This window comes from Prionailurus bengalensis, chromosome A1, assembly GCF_016509475.1.
Source record: "Prionailurus bengalensis isolate Pbe53 chromosome A1, Fcat_Pben_1.1_paternal_pri, whole genome shotgun sequence".
NCBI classification, from domain to species: domain Eukaryota; kingdom Metazoa; phylum Chordata; class Mammalia; order Carnivora; family Felidae; genus Prionailurus; species Prionailurus bengalensis.
In genome coordinates this window covers 155,808,473-155,813,604 of record NC_057343.1, presented here as the reverse complement: position 1 = coordinate 155,813,604, position 5,132 = coordinate 155,808,473, and the positions used below count along the sequence as shown (strand labels likewise).

Sequence of the window (5,132 nt, the reverse complement as noted above, 5' to 3'; positions counted from 1 at the left end):
CTAGCACCTCCCAAAACGTGTTAGCATCTTAATCCTTGCCTTATGCTTCACCCTCTAGAAGAACCAGTTTGGGACACTGTACACTTGGGATGACTTCCACCATCAGTAGGCTTTGTATAAGTTGGGCCACCAACATTCTAGAGAAAAGTTTCGCTGATGAATCTGCCTTTGTTATTATTTTGATGAACTGAAAAGAAAAAATATATATAAATCCATGGAATAGGAGTTTATTTCTTCAGACACCAGGCACTGTGACTGAAAAGATGACTCTGTTGAAGTCAATTTTAAGGTTGTTGTGGTGATCCTAGGATTCTGGCAAGAAGAGAAAGTGAGTTATCTCAAAATGGTCCAGAGAAAAATTGCTGCCTTCAAATTCATTTGTGTTTAAATTTGTATAGCACAGTTCAAATTATCTCAGAATTGTGGTTTCCAACCAGTGGATGATCTTACATATGTTATCTGTGAGATAACATAAGCCCTGTGTGATTAGAAGTGGGTTTAACCTGGGTTCTACTAGATGGGGTTGTTTTATGTTTAAAAATCTTGGTTTATCCCAGCAGCTGCCACAGATGGATTGGAGAAGACCATCGTGATCCAAGCATGGCTATGTAGAGTGAAGTGAATGTGGCAAGAACTGTGCCTTTTATACTGAATTCAGATGAGAATCGGCATTGACATTGACATTTGGAAGGAAGTCTATAATTTGGTGGTTGAAACTGCCTGTGAGGTATTAAAACAGGATAAGTAAGTTTTCTATTGATGTGTGACTTATCTAATTGAATCCACATTTAAAACAATATCTAGGTTGGTCTAGTAAGAGTGATAAAAAAAAACTGTCTATGGCATGAGAAATAAATTCTTCTGAGCTTTTTTTTGTGTTCTAAGTGCTCAAGGATGATGCTTTTGTTATCATCAAGAACCTGAGAGTGGATATATTTTACATCAAGAAAGATGGTACCTGGATTCTGTGCTGAGGAAATGTAACATTTCTTTTTTTTTTTCTTTTTTTTTTTAATTTTTTTTTCAACGTTTATTTATTTTTAAGACAGAGAGAGACAGCATGAACGGGGGAGGGACAGAGAGAGAGGGAGACACAGAATCGGAAGCAGGCTCCAGGCTCTGAGCCATCAGCCCAGAGCCTGACGCGGGGCTCGAACTCACGCACCGCGAGATCGTGACCTGGCTGAAGTCGGACGCTTAACCGACTGCGCCACCCAGGCGCCCCGGAAATGTAACATTTCTAATGTGACTAATCAAGCATTCAGTTACCATCCATGTTCATGGATCATAGTTTACTGTTTCCTTCAAAAGCAAGAATTTGGGCCCATAGTAAGAAAGCATACTAATAAAATACTTGCATTTTAACCTATGAAAAAATTAAATTGGCTACCATAATGTTCCAAAAAAAGGAAAAGAAAGAAAACAATATAAAAAAAAATATGTGGTTCAACCTAAAAGGTAGGTAGAAATATGAGAATTTTCTCTAATGAAACAATTATACTACACTTATCAGACAACATTCCATTTTATATGTCCTCTGTAGTCTTAATAGCTAAAGTTCTGGGTTGTATTTTTAAATAAGCCAGTTGGCAATTAAAAAATTACTTGACTTTAAAAATTAATGTCATTTTTACTGTAGACCTTAAGAACTATAAAGAAAAGCATATGAAGGGAAACAAAATTTAAAGCACCCTTAAAAGTCATTGCTAATTTGTGTGTTTGTGCCCCCCCCCAATTTTTTATATATATTTTTTTACACAGGTACATACTTCCAAATTAAGATAATACTATGTAGACGGTATTGCATTCTGTTTGGGGGATTTTTCTGTCATCAATTTTCTGTATATTTTCCAAAGCTTTTCATATTCTTTGAAAACATTGTTTAAATGCTTCATATTTTTACTTGACGTGGCCATAGCATGACCTATTTACCCATTAGCCTGTTTGTGGTTACGTAAGTGGTTTTTCCATTTTAGCATCAGAAAGAATTCTGTATTGGAGATCCTTATACATATTCTTCTTTTGGTAAATCTCCTATTCTTTCCTAAGAAGTAGAATTAGTGGCTCAAAGGAAATACAAAATTAAAATTCATTCGATATGTGTTACCAAATTATTCATAAAAACTGGAGGTCAAAATGCTATTCCATGCATTTTCAATTTATACTTTGACTATTTACTGAAGTTTAACTGTTTTCATTTCTTAGCAATTTTATTTATTATTTATATCTTAATGCTTTTAATTATTTTTCTGCACAAGAGTTCATCCTATGTATTGGGTTAATAAAAACTCTTTACATATTAAACATTCTTATGAGTGTGCCAGACATGAGTACACATGAGAGACAAATTATTTGCTTTCACAAGCTTATTTTAGTATCCAATACATAAAAGAAGCAAACAAAGAAACAAGACAGTTTATTGTTTCAGACAAAGATTTTTTCTTGCCTTTGATCTTTTAGATAGAAATAGGGGTAGTAGTGGGGCGCCTGGGTGGCGCAGTCGGTTAAGCGTCCGACTTCAGCCAGGTCACGATCTCGCGGTCCGTGAGTTCGAGCCCCGCGTCAGGCTCTGGGCTGATGGCTCGGAGCCTGGAGCCTGCTTCCGATTCTGTGTCTCCCTCTCTCTCTGCCCCTCCCCCGTTCATGCTCTGTCTCTCTCTGTCCCAAAAATAAATAAATGTTGAAAAAAAATTAAAAAAAAAAAGAAATAGGGGTAGTAGTATAGAGAAGGATGATGCCTTAGCTAATGTGCTCAGAGGATGATAAGGTTCTTTGGTTCTCAAATCTTTATTTAAAAAAAATATATATATATTTAATATATATACTTAATATATAAATATATATTTAATGCATATAAGTATATATTTCAAACATATAATGAAAATGTATATATTGCAAATATATATACAAATACATATATATTTAATGCATATATCTTATATATATCATATATATATGCCATTTTATAGTTTTTCTTATTTAGGTCTTGCCCACTTCTTGTCAAATTTCTTCCTTTGTATTTTATATTTTCGTTATTATGGATGGGATTTCTCTTTGCATTGTTTCTTTACTGGCTGTGGCAGGTCGCTGACTATTTTAATTATGATACCTATAATTTGAGTTATGGTCCCAAAGTTAGTTTAAGGGTGAGCCAATTACCACAGGGTGTGACTCAAAATTTCCTGTGATTGAGCACCCAGGATTCTATCTCCCTAATTTCCCAAGCTCACGCTTAGTGTAGAAGTGTCAGAGTTTGGGACCTGATGATGACCAAAAAGCTGAGCCTCACTGAAAGTACTTATGTCTTCTGGTAGTTTATGTCTTGAAGTTGTATTTTGAAACCTGCTATTTTAACAAACACTTGGAGTTTTGCATCTTTCTGAGTGTAAGAAAATTTTAAAGGGTATTTATACATTCTAAAAATCCACTTAGTTCTACTCAAGTAGTATTACAGTTTTTGAACTTCCTTTCTTACAGATTTTCATTTGAAGAAGAGAACTGATTCATCATGATTGGACAATATATTGAATGAGACCAGGAAGCCATCTCTGCTTCCTCGCTTCTCACTTGACCAGGGAGGATATAAATGGCTGTATGAAGGGGTTTGAGTGACTTGTTCCCGTGAGAACAGTTCTCAAGAATGAGCTATCTTCCTATCTTGCTGAAACACTTGTGTATTTCTGTGGCACTAATTAATACATGGGGCCCTGACAGATCACATTAGTTCAGGGAGAACATAAGAACCAAGGAAAACATTCTCATATCATTGTCCCAAAGGTCTGCCTATGGTGTGCCGGTAAAGTTTTACAATTTTTTTTCCCCTAGACATTCAAAATATTAACTACAATGTTGCATTAATATAATGAACTAATATTCCTTGGTATAATTAATTTTTCCTACTAAATTTGAAGACTTTGAAAGCTCTGTATCTTGGGATCAAGCCTATATGCTTGTTATTATATATTTTTTTTCCTCAGGCTTGACTGAAAAACGTTTAAGTGTAAGAATGAAAGAATATTGAAGTCATGAGTTTCTAATTTCTCTATGAACAGATATCCCACTTAAGGGTAGGGACGAACGTTTGCTTTCTAGCAGCCAACCCCAAAGCATCACCATACACCCCTCATATACAAATCACTTCTTTCTGTATGTTCCCATATCATTGCGTCCTTGACTATCACTGTGCTCAGTACTGTGATTTTAAAATTATTTATCTATCTAACATTTTTTTTACTGGATTCTAACTCCAAAAAGGTAGGAAACTGGTCTTATTTTGTGTGTGTCTCTTCTTCAAACCTTGGTACAGGGTAAGGCATATGGTAATTGCTTATTGAATGAATCAATACTCCATTGAATAGTCATTTTATTTTGTTCTCACATTACTTCTGAACTTGATCAACATTAGAGTCTGCCAAACACTTTTTTTAGAAGCTATTTGAATCCTATATCAAGTTACGAAAACTTAAACAATTTTCTGTTAAAAAATAAAATGTTTGTTTTCATTGTGCTTCCTTTCAACTTACGGAGTAAATTCATGTTTGGTTTGATGAGTAAGTGTATTTAGACATTTATCTGGCACACTTGAATGAGCTCCTCTGAGACGATGGATCAGTGTACTGTTGTTAAAGTACTAATATGGCGTGTGGAATTTACTCTGACAGCTTCTAGCAGCAATAGTAGCTAACACTTTTACATATAGCATTTACTATGTGCCAACCTAGGAGCGAACGCAAAACTATTTGCCAGACATGATTTAAGGACTTTAGCTGTATTAATGTGTTTAATCTTATTCATAGTCCTGTGAAGTTGGTGTTATTATTCCCATTTCATATATGAGCAAACTAGAGCAGGAAGAAGTTAAATGGTATGTCCAAGGTTATATGGCTGGTAAGTGGTAGAGTATTAGACAGCCATCTGGCTTCACAGCCCATGTCCCAACCACCGTGCCAGAGACTCTGCTATTTTTGATCACGTTTTGAACATGATCCTGAAGAAGAAAAAATAGGAAGTGATAAAGGTAGAATTGCACAAGTGTCACTTACCTGGGTTTCAAAAACATCGATATTAGTCTCAGAGAATTTTAATGATGGTAAAAAGCTCCTAGATTCTGAATCCTATGCTCCCATTCCGAA

At 35.2% G+C, this 5,132-nt stretch overlaps 1 long non-coding RNA gene across 1 annotated transcript; it reads left to right on the top strand.

Moving 5' to 3' along the window:
- Positions 1-614: 614 nt before the first annotated feature.
- Positions 615-4,502, top strand: LOC122491174. The gene is made up of 2 exons (XR_006299296.1): positions 615-727; positions 3,478-4,502. It is a non-coding gene; the product is annotated as an uncharacterized LOC122491174 (long non-coding RNA).
- Positions 4,503-5,132: the final 630 nt, after the last annotated feature.